Consider the following 10,254-nt stretch of genomic DNA (forward strand, 5'->3'; position numbering starts at 1 on the left):
CCACATTTTGTTGTGTGTTCTGGGTTCTACTCATGCAAGGGTGGGTGGCTTCTCATGGCGTCTGTGGGTTTAGCTCTTGTTAAGAGGAGTTTTTGATGTCAGTTTGAGATCAGTGCAGTCTGAATGTCACAGCGAAGGCCAGAGGGTCTCTCTCTCTCACACACACTTACGATAACTAAGATATTAGGTGAGTTTTAAATTCGATCTCTGTTTAGAGACCTGGTTCATTGAAACGACTGTCCATTTTCTTCCTGTGAATTTCGCTGCATAAAGGGCCCTTTCCTCAGGGAGCTGTGGAGTCGCATTTGGGGGAGGGGACCTTGTCTACAGAACACAGCAGCTCTAAGGACAGTTTCGGAAAATGGGAATTTCTGCATTAAAAAGTCCCCATGTTTGTGCCAACTCTGATTAGTGTGGGGAGCAGATCTCGTGTGGAGTGCTGTGGATGGCTGTAACGATCCCATTGTATTACAGGTTCCTTTGAAAGGTCGATTCACATTGTAGGACAGCAAATGGCATTTTTACAGTATTTTTTGTAAAGCAAGCTATTTTGTGCCTTGAATTTGGTATCTGTGCATTAGTGAAACATTGTAAAAGTGAATCTCTACCTCTGTGTCCACGTGTGCACCATCCTCTTGTAAATGACTATGAACTATTCCGTGATTGCTTTTGTTTGTTTGTTTTAGGGTGTCTTGTTTAAACAGTGACCAATGTTTAAGGCTGTCAAAATAAGCCTACCTTTACTAATCGGGAAGTTTTCTAAAGGACTAATTAAATACTTACGTGACTGGCTGTGTGCTTATTAGCTGTCGACCACATTATAAAGGAAAGCAGTGTGGGGTTTTTTCCCTCCTATCCTGAATTACGTAAAGAAAAATGTTTGAAGGGGGTCACACTTCGGTGGGTTTCCTGTGCTCCAACCTCAGTGTCACCGTCTGCCTGGAGCAGGTACTTCATTAAGAGCTTGCTTACAAATAGGAGAAGGAAACCTCCTGCCTGTGTTAGTGTGGGTGTCTCACTGTTCAGGGCCCCACCTTCTGGATAGGTCTCTCTCTTCGAGACAGTGTTTCTCTGTGCAGCCCAACCTGGCAGTCCTGGAACTCACATAGGTCATCTACCTCTGCTGGGATTAAAGGCATGCGCCACCACCCCAGGCCAGACTTCTCTTTAGGAATGACAGCCAGCTACTCCTGGAGGCATTGTGACAGTAAATTGGCCAGCTGCTGCTTAATTTTGGATTATGGACTTAATAAGCCCTTTGAAGTAGTCTTCCCACAATGTTGGGGCGGGGCGGCTGTTCTCAGGTTATCGGGGCCTAGGGTATACAAAACCAGCCTGGGAAATTTCTGCTGATTGATAGTTTGTTGATCAGCCTTAAAGCCAAGGAAAACCCTTGTCACATTTAATTTTGTTCTCATATGCTGAAATCTATTCCTAGTTTTCTTTGCTTTCCCTTATAGAGTGGTCCATCTCCAAGTTTAATAAACCTAATTCATATAACTTTATCTTTCATTTCCATGTCTCATCCCAGTGTAATTGCTCCTGGGCTGACTTAATTCTGTCTTTCCCGTGACTGACCCAGTCTGGAAGGGATACTGTTGACAGCAGGTTGAGAGCCACAAACCCGTACATGCCCTTGTCTTCACCTAACACATGTGCAAGCAATGGCTGGTGTGGATCGTTCTTCCTCCACACGGACTCTGCTCTAGCGCCCCACCCCCCCATGCTTCTGTTGCTCACTTCTGTGTTCACAAGGCCGGTCCCTTTGCTCCCCCTCCCCACAGTTTACTGTTGTCTGGCCTGTTCACTCTAGCCAGCACTGGCCCTGTCTTCCCTAACTTCTCAACTAGTTTAAGGATTATCATGAGTAGGACTCAGAAATCAAGTTTCAAAGCTGACAAAGACGAATTCCAGCTATTGTCACCCTCTTGATCTACTAGGTCTGCTGCTCTGTCACATAAAGTTAGAATAGCTTGACAGGATTGAACTACATAAAGCCAGCCCCCTCCCCCCCCCCCGTGTGTGTGTGTGTGTGTAAGTACCCTGTTTCCTTGAAAGGCTATACCTTTCTCATTTTTCCCAAGTTAAAAAAAGTGAAACGCCTTTTTCATTTTTTTTCTTTTCCTTCCTTCCTTCCTTTCTTTCTTTCCTTCCTTCCTTCTTTCTTGTTTGTTTTTCAAGACAAGGTTTCTTTGTGAGTCCTGGCTGTCCTGGAACTCACTTTGTAAACCAGGCTGGCCTCAAACTCAGAGCTCTGCTTGCCTCTGCTGGGGTTAAGGGTGTGCACCACCACCTGCTGTGAATTGTCTTTTTCAGCTAGCAGAAATTAACTTGACGCTGTCCTCCATCCTAGCGATTTGTTTTGCTTCCAACAAAATCTAAAATAGGTGGGGACTAGGGGAGCAGGTGAGCCCTTCTTGGGCCAAATGTATCGCCCATCCTGCACCTACTTACAAAGATGAGTGCGGAAAACCAAAGCTGTAAGGGCCAGAAGTGGCCAGGTCTAGGCCAGGGAGCACAGAGTGTGTGTGTTCATACATAACAGGTACACAAGGCGTCTGCACCAGGGACTCAGTCTGGAGTCAATTTCAATGCCGGTACCTTTGTTTACACGTGGCATGCATGAAGCCTCAGACTGCAGTGAGGTCTCAGTAAAGGGGGGAGGGGAGAAGTGGCAGCTGACACGGGCTTGGTAACGTTCCAGGGAAGCCCCAGAAGTTAACAAATTCTATTCATTGTGGCTAAAACAGAACATAGAAAAAAAAAAAAAAAACTAAGAAGATTCCGTCTTGAGAATAGCCATCATTCTGGATGGGAACCAGCTCCTTTTGATATGGGAAGAAAGTGAAATACTCAAACTGATGGAATCCACCAGGCTTCTGTGGATGCCTGAGACGCCAGAAGTGAGAAGACACTGGGCAGACACGACAGTAGCCAGGCTGATGGGGAACGGCTGAAAGTCAGGGAGCAGTGAGAACAGAGATCTTGGGCTGAACTGCACTGATTTCTCTTGGTGGCTTTCAGCACCGAAGAGCAACATGGTACCCACAAGGAAAAAGCAGGCTCCACACAGCTGTAGAGATGTTACATTTTGGGGAGTGCCTGGCAGTGTAAGCCTTATCATATTGGGAGGCTGGGGCAGGAGAAGCAAAAAGTTCTAGACCACCTGTGCTACACACAGAGCGAGTTCAAGGCCATCCTGTGCAGCTTAGTGGGGTCACGTCTCAGAAAATGGCTGAGTGGTGACTCATTGGCAGAGCCTTGTCTTGGCAGGTACAGGCTCTGAGTGCAGCCCCCAGTACTGGGTAGTGGGTATGTTTGGGATTCAGGGTGATCACCATTGACTTAGAGCTGAACACGGGCCCCTGCCCTTAGGAAGACGTTTGGTGCTGGGCTTTGGAGTCCCACAGAAGCTATGAAACAGGCAAATCCAGGTAGGGGAGGTGAGTGAATAAGAGATCTAGGGACCTAACTTGGCAGCAGGTCACAAAAGCTGCCAGATTGAAGTTTGGAACTTCCTCTCCCAAGGTGAAACCCAATTAGAAGCCTTGTCCTCCTGCCTAGATCCTTTCTCTAGCCTGAGTCACACTTCAGAAACCTCAGTTTGTCCCAAGAAAAAGAGTGTGTGTGGCCAGCCCTGCGGCAGGGGCCCACAAGGTGAAGAACAGTGTTAGCAGGGGTCTTTAACCTTCCGTTTGGGTTTCTAGTAACTGAATCCATTGTTAAAACACCAAAGGAAATTTTCTTGCTAAGTGAAGCCTGGAAGCTGTTGCTCTCTGGCTGCTTTGCTTGCTTGGCTACAGAAGCAGGAACTGCTTAAATGTGCAGGCAGTGTTTCATGAGAACTCTGGGGGGAAACAAAATACATTTTGAGAGTCACCAAGTGGATACATGGTGGTTTCAGTGCATTCTCTCTCTGTGACAAGGCTTGAAACAGGAGCAGCTTCTATCTATCAGTCTGCTCAGCAATGAGCTCCTTTCTGGTCCCTGAAGCATCATCATCATTGGGAGCCAAGACCTGCCCAAGGCAGGACCCAGATCCAGATGTGCGCCTGCCCTCCAGATCCAGAATGCCAAGGCAGGGAGTTTGAGGCCCCAGTTCAGCTCATACATACTCTCAACTCCTCCTGGGTTTACAGTTACTTAAGGATGGCAGAGTATCAAACATCTCATGACCTGTCTCAGAGGATGCTGAAGGACACTTGGCCCCTCTTCCCAGCAAGTCCTGCTTCCCAGGGATTAGTTCTCATTTACCTTGCTCGGTTCTCATAGAGACCTTAACCTGATGCCTTGGAGGAGCTCCTACCAACCTTTTTAGCTGTGGCTGCTGAAATCTGTGTTACCATGAGCCAAAAGCAAGAGTCTTGATTAGCAAGAAAAACAAAGCATCCTCGGGCCAGATTTGAAGCTTGAGGTTTTGCTGTCAGGGTGATTGAAACCATGCTGCAGGGAGAGATGCGTATGCCTAGCAGCCAAGAAAAATGCCCCTTCCCTTGCCCATACATCCTGTGTGGTCCACCTAGACCCCACTGCAGGCCTCCCCTCCTCTCCAGAGAAGAGCCAGAAACCTAGCTCCACCCCAGTGCCCCCCCCACACACACAGACTCAAGCCTGTCCTGTCTTCAGCCAGCCCATCTCATCCAGAGCCTGAGTAATCCAGGTGCCTGCTAGACAGGTGATCATCCTAGGCCCAACATGGACGCATTATATGTGTCAGCAGCACAGCACCTTGTAGAGTTGTTGTACAAAAACAGACTGAAGCATGTCCTCCAGGAAGATGCAATGAAGTCCTGGAAATGTCCCCAGATGTGGAAATAGGATATCTGCAGGTGGAGCCAAGATGAGATCATGTTGGATCAGAGTGGCCCTAAATTCAGTCATTGGTTTCCTTAGCAAAAGACACTTGGAGGGTGAGGAGTGTAACCCAATGGGTAGAGCTCTTGCCTAGTACATATGAAAGCCATAGGTACCATCCCTAGCACAGCATAAAACCAGGCATGACATACGCCTGTAATCTCAGGTGGAGGCAGGAGGATCAGATATTCAAGACCAACCTCTGCTACATAGTGAGTTCAAGGCCATCCTAGGATAGATGAGACCCTATCTCAAAAGTAGATAGAAAGTAGTAGTAGTAGGGGGAGGGGTGTAGAGAGAAATGACAACAGGCAGAGGCAGTGACACAAAGCTAGGAACACCAAGGATTTATACCAAGTACCAGGGGCTAGGAGAAGGGTATAGAGGATTCTCCCTGAGCATAAAGAGCCACCCCTGCTAAAATGTTGATTCCAGGTGGCCAGCCTCCAGAATTGTAAGACTAGATCTCTGCTATTTCAACTTTACAGTCTGGGAATGGAAGTGAGGACATTGCGTGTGGAGGCAGGTGCTCTGTCATTGAGCTAACCCCCTCCTGACTCCTCTCAGATTGAAATACTTTTCCTGCAGACTCAGTAACCTCAGTGTCTGCTGTCAGTTGGCACTCAAATCCTGCTTTGCCTGTCCCTCATCAGATGGGTGATGTAGGAGAGTCATCTGTCTATGTGTTACTTTCATTGGTTAATAAAGAAACTGCCTTGGCCCTTTTATAGGACAGAAAATTAGGTGGGCAGAGTAGACAGAACAGAATTCTGGGAAGAAGGCAATGAGGCAGACGCCTCAGGCAGACACCATGATTCTTCGACCAGAGACAGATGTAGGCTAGAATCTTTCCCGGTAAACCACCACCTCGTGGTGCTACACAGATTATTAGAAATGGGTTAATCAAGATGTGAGAATTAGCCAATAGGAGGCTAGAACTAATAGGCCAAGCAGTGTTTAAAAGAATACAATTTGTGTGTTGTTATTTCGGGTGTAAAGCTATCCATGCAGGAGCCGGGCGGGATGAAAGCAGGCCTACCCGTAGCTCCTCACTACAGATGGACCTCTGTCTTAGCATTATCTCAGTTCCTTCGTCTACAAACTGGAAATAATAGAGGCCTTCTGTCAAGAGAGTGCTGAGGGTAGGAGATGGTGAGAAGAATGGATTTGAATGGTGCCTTCCACACCTTGTACTCTTTCTATCTACCTTTCCACCTCTCCACCATCTATCCATCCATCCATCCATCTATCCATCCACCATCTATCCATCCATCCATCCATCCATCTATCCATCCATCCACCATCTATCCATCCATCCACCATCTATCCATCCATCCATCTATCCATCCATCCATCTATCCATCCATCCATCTATCCATCCATCCATCCATCTATCCATCCATCCACCATCTATCCATCCATCCACCATCTATCCATCCATCCATCTATCCATCCATCCACCATCTATCCATCCATCCACCATCTATCCATCCATCCATCTATCCATCCATCCACCATCTATCCATCCATCCATCCATCCATCTATCCATCCACCCACCATCTATCCATCCATCCATCCATCCATCTATCCATCCACCCACCATCTATCCATCCATCCATCCATCTATCCATCCACCCACCATCTATCCATCCATCCATCCATCTATCCATCCATCCACCATCTATCCATCCATCCATCTATCCATCCATCCACCATCTATCCATCCATCCATCCATCCATCTATCCATCCATCCATCCATCTATCCATCCATCCACCATCTATCCATCCATCCATCTATCCATCCATCCACCATCTATCCATCCATCCATCCATCTATCCATCCATCCATCCACCATCTATCCATCCATCCATCCATCCATCTATCCATCCATCCATCCATCCATCTATCCATCTATCTATCCATCCATCCACCATCTATCCATCCATCCATCTATCCATCCATCCACCATCTATCCATCCATCCATCTATCCATCCATCCACCATCTATCCATCCATCCATCCATCCATCTATCCATCCATCCACCATCTATCCATCCATCCATCCATCTATCCATCCATCCACCATCTATCCATCCATCCATCCATCCATCTATCCATCCATCCACCATCTATCCATCCATCCATCCATCCATCTATCCATCCATCCATCCATCTATCCATCCATCTATCCATCCATCCACCATCTATTTATCCATCCATCCATCCATCTATCCATCCATCCACCATCTATCCATCCATCCACCATCTATCCATCCATCCATCCATCTATCCATCCATCCATCTATTTATTGAGACAGGGTTTCTCTGTGTAGTCCTGGCTGTCCTGGAACTAGCTCTTGTGGACCAGGCCGGCCTCTGATGTGCGAGTGATTTCTTATTAATAAAGAAACTGCCTAGACCCATTTGATAGGCCAACCCTTAGGTAGGCGGAGTAAACAGAACAGAATGCTGGGAGAAAGAAGCTGAGTCAGGGAGTCGCCATGGTTCTCCCACTCCAGACAGACGCAGGTTAAGATCATTCCTGGTAAGCCAGCTCGTGGGCTACACAGATTAATAGAAATGGGTTAGATCAATATGTAAAAGCTAGCCAATAAGAAACTGAAACTAATGGGTCAGGCAGTGTTTAAAAGAATACAGTTTCCGTGTAATTATTTTGGGGCATAAGCTAAGCTAGCCATGTGGGCGGCCGAGAGCCAGGGACGCAGCCCCGCCGCTCCTATTTCAACAGGCCTCGAATTCACAGAAATCTCCCTGCCTCTGCACCCCAAGTGCTGGGATTAAAGGCTTGTGCCGCCACCACCGGGCTTTATTTTTTCTTTTTTTGAGACAGGGTCTTAATATGAATACCAGGCTGACCTTACATTCACAGAGATCACTTGCCTCTGCCTCCTGAATATTGGGACTTCTTTCAATAGATTGAGTTAGGCTGAAATATACGGAGGCTGCGCATGTTCACCTTAACAGCAGGCGGAAGGGGCAGTGGGAGTAGTCACCCCCCCAGCCAGGTTCTACCATTGTTTGGTTTCCGATGGCATGTGCCTGTTCTGATATTGTCTGGGTGCAGCACAGTTCAGTCCAGTTTCTGACAATGCCCCAGAATGAGCACAGATGCCACAGTAAGTGGTACAATTCCACAACACTGCCCCCATTTCAGATGCCAGCCGCAAAGGGGGTCACCAGGCTTCTCACCTCGCTGATTACACATTCAGAAGCGCCCATCACTCCACTCAGGAGCACTAATTCCCTAAAATGGCACAGAACTCAGGAAAACGCTGTAGTAGTTCTGGTTTGTTGGAGGATAATGAAGATGAACAGTGAGCTAGACAGTATGCAGGGCAAGGGGTGTGGCAAGGGGCACCTGGGGTGTGGGAAGGCGTCTAGGTCCTGACCTTCCCCAGGAGCCCAGTGTGCTCAACAACCTAGAACTCTCAGCCTTATAGTTCAAGGGGTTTCCTTTGGTTATTGGTTTTCATTTGTTCTGTTCTGTCTTGCCTTGTCTTGTTTTGAGACAGCATAGTAGTGTTACTCTTGTAGCCTAAAACTGGCCTGGAACTTACCATATAGCCAATGCTGGTCCAGAACTTCTGATCCTCAGGCCTTTACCTCCAGAGTGCTAGGACTTCATGCCTTCAGTAGCACACCCGGAGAGCAGTTCAAGAGGTTTTGTTTTGTTTTTGTTTTGTACAGGTGGGTGGAAAGGTACACTTGTTTTCTCCTTAGCACTCAGGAGGCAGAGGCAGGTGGATCTTTCTGAGTTTGACACCAGCCTGGTCTACAGGGTGAGTTCCAGGATAGCCAGTGCTACATAAGTTCTCTGTATCAAATAGATAGATGATAGATAGATAGATAGATAGATAACTGATAGATTGGATAGATAAGGGTTAGATGATAGATAGATAGATAGATAGATAGATAGATGATAGGTAAATAGATTAGATAGATGGTAGATAACTGATAGATTAGATAGATAAAGGTTAGATGATGATGATAGATAGATAGATAGATAGATGATAGATAGAGATAGATAGATAGATAGATAGATAGATAGATAGATAGATGATAGAGATAGATAGATGGATGGATAGATAGATAGATGGATGATAGGTAGATAGATAGATGATAGATAGATAGATAGATAGATAGATAGATAGATAGATAGATAGAATAGGTAAAGATGTTTGATCCAGGCTCTTGCTATGGAGGTGTGGTTAATCCAACCATTAGCCACTGCAGGATGGATTCCATTTCCTCCTCCCTCCCCACTGTAGAGTGGTGATTAAAATTCCTTTCATCCTCTGACAGAGAACTTGAAACTCTGCAAGCACCCAGCCTCCATTAGCATCACTCAGACATGATTGAAAGAGGCGCTGTATGCATTCAAAGAGAAACCCCTACCTCCTTAGAATCTCTGAGTTTAGGAGCTGGGAACTACAGACAAACTTCTGATATGTTTTGGGTGGCATTTAATTTTTTATGTATGGGTATGTGCACACACTACACGGTGCACTTGTCCAAATATGTTTTATTATACTCTAGCTGTTGTGCTGGGATTAATCACTGTACACCCAAGACATGGCCTCTCTTCTTTATCTCAGGGGGCTTGGACCTAACACTGCACAGAGATGTTCAGTAAATGTTGGCCTGAGCTCCCCTGCACTCTTCAGATACCTATAGTCTATGACCTAGAAATAGGATCATGTCAACATCTGCCTTAAAGGGACTTCCCACACCGCATAAGCATGTACTTGTTTTCACCGGCTCGGTCGCTTCCAAGGAGCTGCTAGAAGAAAGCAAGCCATGATATACAGACTTTGGGGGCCTTGACTCTTACCATCTCTCCTGGGTGCAGAGTTAGAGAAAGCCAAAGAAATTGGCAAAGTTCTGTCAAGGGCAGTCGGATCGGGATTGAACAGCGAGAGCCTTCCCAAGCCCTCATGCCACCAGGCTTTTCAGAGAAGCAAACAGAATTAGGCAGGGTTTTAAAGGGGCAGCCACAGAGGCAGGCAGAGAGGAACCTATAAAACCACTTGGCTGGAAATGACAATGAAGAGCTTGTCTCTAAGGAAAGAAGGAATGGAAGCCGGGTGTCTACAGCCTGCTTCTTCACTTCCTCCCTGTGCTCTCTGCCTTCAGGGCCGGCTGGGCATTGTCAGGTTTTCTGAGCTGCAAAGCAGGATGTTGGGGGTCTTGGAAAAGCCCTGGAACTGCACCTGAGGTGTTTTCCTCCTGAGGGCTCTGGAGCCCAAGTCACTGCCCTCACATTCTTGGAGGCCTGAGAGCCAGGAAACACACATCGTGGCCAGGGAGTAAGAAATGAATATGGCTGTCATGGACGGGGCTGGATGAAGCGCGGCTGCGGCCCAGGGGAGATTCCCT

The sequence above is a fragment of the Microtus oregoni genome, unplaced genomic scaffold, assembly GCF_018167655.1.
Source record: "Microtus oregoni isolate MIOR12 unplaced genomic scaffold, Mior012 000017F_ref0000208, whole genome shotgun sequence".
Lineage (NCBI taxonomy): Eukaryota > Metazoa > Chordata > Mammalia > Rodentia > Cricetidae > Microtus > Microtus oregoni.